This window comes from Pezoporus occidentalis, unplaced genomic scaffold, assembly GCF_034315485.1.
Source record: "Pezoporus occidentalis ecotype Australia unplaced genomic scaffold, CSIRO_AGI_Poc_V1 ctg15, whole genome shotgun sequence".
Classification (NCBI taxonomy): Eukaryota; Metazoa; Chordata; class Aves; order Psittaciformes; family Psittacidae; genus Pezoporus; species Pezoporus occidentalis.
Genome location: NW_026913316.1, coordinates 7,376,365 through 7,383,491, shown reverse-complemented (window position 1 = coordinate 7,383,491; position 7,127 = coordinate 7,376,365). Strand labels below are relative to the sequence as shown.

Below are 7,127 nucleotides of genomic sequence, written 5' to 3'. Positions count from 1 at the left end.
ATGGGAGTACATACTTTGCAAAAGATGACAAGGGGCTAATGTTATTTATGGCATTTAAAATATGACTCCCAATCTTCAGGAGTTTTTGGTTATTTTACAGATAGGGATGTTATTATTGACCTAGAGATGGAGCAATAGGAAGGCTGGTCTCTGCACTGTGGACAGAAGTGATAGATGGTCTGGAAGATGCATCTGGTTTTCCGGGGTAAATATATCTATAAATGCCAAATGCTGTAGATATCTCATTCAGTAAATAATATATTTCTGTCAAGCATTTTCATTTTGCAGCAGACTAAGAGCTTAGTGTTTGATGAAGAAAATTGAGCGTATTCTTAAATGTCTTTCTCATAATTAGTAACAGAGTTATAAAAACAATACAAGTAAAAAGCAGCCTGTGATATGTTTTTGTGTGTCTTTTTTAAAAAAAAAACAAAACAAAGCAAACCCCCCCCCCCCCCCAAGCTCTATTGCTGCAAGAGATTGTTCAAATGATTGTTGGTATGTGTATGCCTATAAATCCAAAAAGCTCCTGAAATTTTCACTGCCCAGAAATATGCAGTTTCTGATGGAAAACCTGATTTTAAATAACAAATAATGTAAAGATGCTGAAGCCAGAAAGAAGTCATGGTGACTTACCTGACAACTGTGGGATCTGTCTTTTATTTTTTATTTTTTTTCCAGAACACATGCTGATATCCCGTTTTGATCCCTTTTCTTGGAAGCATTGTAAGTAAAGTAAGCACTGCATGTAATAGTCACCCTTTTATTGAAGTGAAGTCTGTATGAATAATATATGCTAAGTTGAAAATAGTATTGATATTGATATACTCATCCTAATGCTATGTATGGTTTTGATGTTTTAAGTATGACATAGCAAATGTTTCTCAGATATTCACATTTTAAGCGAGGAGATATACTGCAGCAAATATGGAAAATATTAATCACAGAGCCTCACATAGGTAGTCTTGAAATGGTTTCCTTATCTAGCTTGAGTTGTTTCAGTGACAGCATTGCATGTCATGAGTTCAGGTGAGAAGTCCTTTCCTGAAATTGGTTAGATACAACCTGGGATTTAAGCAGAAGGACCTCCAAAGATTTGAGCTGGTGTTATCCCCACTTATTCCAGGGTCTGATGCCTATTTGCTGACTGTCACAGCAGTAGTTTGAGTTTTTACCATAGACAGCTGTGCAGATCAGGATCAGGTGTCTGCTGAAATAAACGTTTGCTTTTTTACCCTAAGCTTGTGCCAGTGTTTTACGGAGAAATGTACACCAACAAATACTGACTTATGAGGTTAGTGTCTGTTAAGCTGATTATTTCCATGAAGTCTTGCAGGTTTGATCTCTGGAAAAAACAATTCTCTCAGTTTGAAAATTGAGAAGGGGTGGATTGACCCTGGCCAGCAGTTAAAATCCCATGCAGTCACTTGCCCATAGCAGGATGGGCAAAAGCAAGAGGTAAAGGGCTGAGATAAAGACAATTTAATAAATGAAGGGAAAAAAAACCCAAACCCCAGGTGTCACTTACCACCTCCTGCTGGCAGACCAGTGCCCAGCCAGTCTTTGAGCAAAGACTACTTTGGTACAACTGGCCTCTGCCAGTTTTATGGCTCAGTATGATATTATATGGTATGGACCATTGATTTGATCAACTTGAGTCAGCTGTCCTGGCTGTGCCCCCTCACAACCTCTTGCCTAACCCTAGCCTACTCCCTTGAGGTGGCAGAGTAGAAAACTGAGGTGGCTTTCATGCTGTGCAAGTGCTTTTAGACAGCTTCTAGAACACTGTTGTGTTATCAACATTTTTTTGGCTGTGAATGTAAAACACAGCTCCACATTGGGTACTATTGAAGGAAATTAGCTTCAACCCAGCCAGACCAAACACAAAAAACAGTGCTGTTTATTGTGGAAATTAGAAAGACAGGTCACTTGGGAAACTCCTGAAATGTTATGAATTTGTCCAGTAGAAAGAAGCTTGAGAACCAAAAATTGCTACAGAAGCTTTCTTAAAAACAGCAGGACACGTGAAAATATTCAGGAGCCAGAATTAGCAACTTTAGTTTTGGTAGGTTTTCATATTACTCTAAATAAGATTCTGGTTCTTGGAGTATGTACTCATGGAGTGACCAGATTGCTTGTGAATAGATACTTGAGACTTGTTAGGGATTAGTTCCATGTATTTGACAGTTGCTGTGGAACATACATACATAGATATAGTGAAAGGGCCCCAAGATCTTGCTATTAGATAATTAACTCTCCATAGAACTCACCATGTTTGTGTTGTAACTGAGATGAAGGAAGCAAAGTTGGATGTGAGATATGGGATTGGTCAAAGGTGTGTTTGAAGACCTCTGAGCTGGTCATTCATGAAGATATAGATGGAGAAATGGGAAGAAAATTGATCTTTTTCTTGCAAAGTCACAGGTTTTGCCTTGCTACTGTGGTGGGAGGCACTCCTGTACACGGCTTGAACTTTTGCCTAACCAAACTGCTTTTCTCTAAAAACAGTGGCTTTGCCAATTGCTCTGCTCCCTTCAAAAAACTAACACAGGTGAAAACATAGCTACAGTTACAGAAATATTTGCTTTATAAAATATAAATATGTGCTTTATAAAATAAACAATATGGAATAATTCTGCCAAATATCTAGTCTCTACAGGTAATGATAAGAAGAGTGACCTCATCTAAAAATGAGTATTTAGAAAAACGAAGAAAACTTAATAGGAATAATTGTGCCCCTGGAACAAATTGCCACTTTACACAAAACCTCAGTAATAAATCTCACAGTGGCAGGTTTGGCATTGTTTTTGGAACATAAGGAACAGCTGGCACCTCAGCCTAAAACATTGGCATTGTTTGGTTTTCTTTCTTTTTTTCCTTCTTCTTTTTTTTTTTTTTTTTTTTTTTTTTTTAATAAGAAGAAAGAGACAGATGTCCTGGAAAAGACTTCAATAGTGTGTTCATTCATAACAACTTGGTGTTTTTTGAATTTCAAAGTAGACGCAACTGCTTTCTCCTATTGCTATGAAAGTACAAGCTATGGGTTATAATTGCTTTTTCACAAAATTTCCTCTGAAATAGGAATGCTGGTGATCATCTGAAGTAATGGCCTGCATGGTGGAGGGAATAGAGGCTACCTTGGCTTTAATACGAGGAAAGCAGAACGGGCACAGAAGCACAGAAGCTGGGAGAGACTCTTGGCTGACACCAAACCAACCTCCTGCTCTGAGGGGTGACTTTTTTGGTCACAATGACTTTTGCGGGGAAACTGCTGCATTGAGATTAAACAGCAAGTCCCTTAGGGGAGATAACTAGACCAATGAAATACCAGTAGCAGAAATTTAGAACAAATAGCGAAATGCAGTTCCCTTAATACATCAGTCATTGCATATGTAGCCGTACAATATAAAGTATTAGAGCGACCAATTCTGCTACTTGATTTCAAAAGGTGATGCAACTGCAATGGGCTGTTTTTGCTGTGAACTCACATACTTTTTAAAGGAAGCTCCACCAATACTATCAGTTATAGGCAGTTTTGTTAAGTCATTCTGTTACCATCTAATTCCAATTATTTCAAAGCCAGTGCAGTTTTATACTCCTAGGGAGGGTCCTGTTAGAGCCTTGTGTCTACCCACTTTTAAATGCATTCTTATTACAAAGACATATATAGTTCCCATTACACAACAGTGATATAAAGCATAAATATGTATATTTGTATAAAAATAGATAGATAATATGAACAAACATGCGTGGGTATAATACTTCCTGAATTGCTTTTCATTACTTGCTGTCTAATGGTAGTGATGTTACTGGTATGGACATAGAATGTGATTTTTTTCAGAGAAAGAAGAAAGAAAGATTATAAGAAAATGAAATATACTAAAGAGTTGGTGCATGTTTTAATGACATTTTGTGAGTTCTGCTGGTATTTGTAAAAGTGTTTTTAATACTTTATTTTCCTATTTTCTTTTACTTTGAGAAAAGCTGCTAATGTTTTCTTGAGACAAAAATCCATGGGAAAGTAGTAAAGGCTCTGGCAACAATCAAGACCTATTATTGTACTTGTGTTTAATTCTGGTATGATTTATTTACCTATGTTTTTCTATTGGAAGAGTTTTGTTTCCACAAATAGTAGTTATTAATTTTTCTAACTGAAGACTGAAGTATTCAGTTTTCCTGTATTGCTATGATCACATTATTTTCCATGCTGGTTGTTGCCTGGCAATAACATGTTCTTTAGTGTTCTTAATAAAGGTGGCCATGCAAAATTCGTTTGTAGCGCTGTCGTGAATTAGAACAGTTTATTAAACTGTCAGCTCCTTCTGCCTTCCTTTGCTAGTCATGTATCACTGCTTTGTATTTTTTAGGCATCAGTAAGGGTAAGCAACTGGTTGCTTCTTTGATTGAAGCTGCCAAAGAAACCCCTCAAAGCTGTACAATGAAACACCTGTATTATTGCCACCTGCTGCACTCTTCCACCAATGCCAGAACATATGGAGTCATTCAACTTCAGAGCTGCATTTTTTTGGGTTTAGTCTAGGGTTTTCACAGCTGGTGCTTATTTACAGGAGCAGCCATCTTTCCATCTACTTTCTGGAATATCTGGGTCTTAATCAGGCTAATAATAATTCTGGAGCCTTTGTTATTAATTTTTTTTTTTGTGCAGGCTGAAGTGATGATTTGACTTCTATTTTTTTTTTAATGTGTCAGTATCCCTTGAGATTTTTTGACATTGGGCTTGTAAAGGTGACTTTTTTTCCATGTCATCAACACAACTTCTACCATACCAATGATTCTCTCATAAGCAAGTCAGTCTTCAGTCTTCAAATAACTCTGTCCTTTGTTCCACACATCGCCTGTAGTCTGTTTAACATCTGAGGTGAGTGTTTTGCTCTCCCTATTTATTTATTATTTTTTTGGTTGTCAGTGATGTTTTGAGTGAAGATTGGTGGGATTTTGGACCTGAGTGGTAGATGAAGAAATAGTCCTTCAGTGGACATCCTCTTGGACTCCTTTTTTCAGTGTTTTGTTTCTCCTCTTGTGCAAAGGTTTGTGAGAACTGTTAATGTCTGTCTTGGCCTATCATCTGTGCATATGCAAAATAAAGTAGTTTTAGCATGTGTTCTCGGGAGTAACAGTAAGTGTGCCATCTGTCTTAAGAAATCTCTGCCCATCAGAAAGACAATATTACATGAATGTGCAAACTGGAGCATGCTGATTAGAGCATGTCACCCAAGTAGTGGTCCCTTAACTTAAGGAGGCTTTGACTTGAATGCTTTTTTTAACAGGAATATAATAGGAGTTCTGTGGTTTTAAGGAGAAAATTCTTTCAGGCTTTCTAAATCCTAGGTGTGACGTTTGTGTTCTATCTCAATATCTATTTGTAAATTAGAGGAGTCAGTGTTTAACTGGAATATATATAAACATTCGTATGTCCATGTTTTGTTTGAACTTCTCTGCTCTTCTGAAGATCAGTAGGAATGCTTAATAGGTGATGTACTGGAACACTTCATCCACTTGTACTGCATTTCGTACACTTTGCCCTTCATTGTGCCATGATGTGAATGGATAATCCTAAACATGATCTCTTTTGCGTTAATTTATTCTCCTAAGGAGTGTTTTGCTTTTATGTGAGATCTCTATTTCATTTCCATCAGATTACATCCTGTCACTTAAATCAAAAGTGACATGTCTTTAGTGAGATTTTAGTAACATAGTCTGGCTCCAAACAGAACACATTCGAAGAAAATATTGCAAGTTGTGTTTTCCATGAGACTTGCACGCATCTCCACATCCATATTCTCATACCACAGTTATAGCATCAGCTTAGGAAGTGATGAGCAGTAACTTGCATTTTGTTGTATGTATTTCCACTACGGGAGTCTTGGTAGCTGAAAATAATTTTATTCCTGTTGGTAAGGAATCTGATGCATGGGTAGTTTTGTCCTATATTTCCTTTCCTTAATAAAGCTTAATTTTGAGCAGATGTTCTATGCCTTCAGAGTGACACTGTATAACTTTAATCGTGTGGTAGATGCTGTGTGGGGTTTTTTGAGTATGATCAACACAGGTGTCGTAGGATATGTTGCTGTCAGTATCTGTTGGCAGTGTTTTACTGTTGGTGGTATTTAGCCTGTCCCTGCAGAGTGAAACAGCAGGCTTGATGGGGTAAAAAGAGCTATTACCACTGCTGTTGCTGCCTCTGGCAGTTTTGTTAATCCAAGCTCTGGGTTCCTTTGACTTTTACTACAAGTTTCTGAAAATGAGTTTTCAGCTTTATTACAGCATTCTGGATTTTTTTTAAATTTTTTTTTATTTCCCAAAATGTATAGTGTGTTTGGGGCACAGTTTTGTGTGAATCAAAATGGGTGTAAGCTATTTTGAGAAACAAAGGGAAACAATTTTTAAGATATGTATGTTGGTTTAGGAGGTGAACCAAAATCTAATTATTAATTTTTTTTCCTCAATATATGTTGTCAAGATAGTAAGAAAAATATACTTTCTTCCTTTCTTCTCTGCAACCTATAATTTGAGATTTCTATACTTGTTTACTAAGACAAGAAGATTTTAATCGCAGAAGTGGTAACTTGGGAAGGAGGTACATTCTAAAAGTGAGAATTGACTTCCACAAAAAGGCCACAGGGCTCTGATTTGATATTTTTGGTAATAATGTAAGACTTATGACCTGAGGGTTATATTCTCCTCATGTTCCATTCTCTCTCTAAGTGTTTATTGCATTTGATTTGAGTATAGGATGAGGGATTGGATAATATATTTTCCTTTCTCTATGACTCTGACTTCTAAAAACATTGTGGGAGGAATTCAACCTGCTGACATATCTATTGAAAAGTTGAAATGTTTTACAAAGAAAGTGTCAAAAAGGAAACATTTGGACTTTTCAGAGTGAAATGCCTTATTTTGAAAATGTTGTCTTAAAATGTGTCAGTATTGTCAAACTCTCTCTTTCATTAAGTGTAAGCTGCTTTGCCAAATTTGACTTGCATATGTGACTGTTTTTAATTCAAGAGAGAGCATCTGATTAATATACTGTTCCCTGATGTGTTCTTTGAGCTTTAAAGACAAAGTCTGTCAGATTTTTCTACTTTTTTTTTCAATTGTATAGCATT

The 7,127-nt window shown here is 36.7% G+C and overlaps 1 long non-coding RNA gene across 2 annotated transcripts; it reads left to right on the top strand.

Annotated features, from left to right (window-relative positions):
- Nucleotides 1-503: 503 nt before the first annotated feature.
- On the top strand, nucleotides 504-4,270 carry LOC134159641 (uncharacterized). 2 transcript variants are annotated; one of them, XR_009963229.1, is made up of 2 exons: nucleotides 504-726; nucleotides 3,082-4,270. It is a non-coding gene; the product is annotated as an uncharacterized LOC134159641 (long non-coding RNA). The 2 variants fall into 2 exon arrangements; XR_009963230.1 differs by lacking the exon at nucleotides 504-726 and adding an exon at nucleotides 2,917-2,954.
- Nucleotides 4,271-7,127: the final 2,857 nt, after the last annotated feature.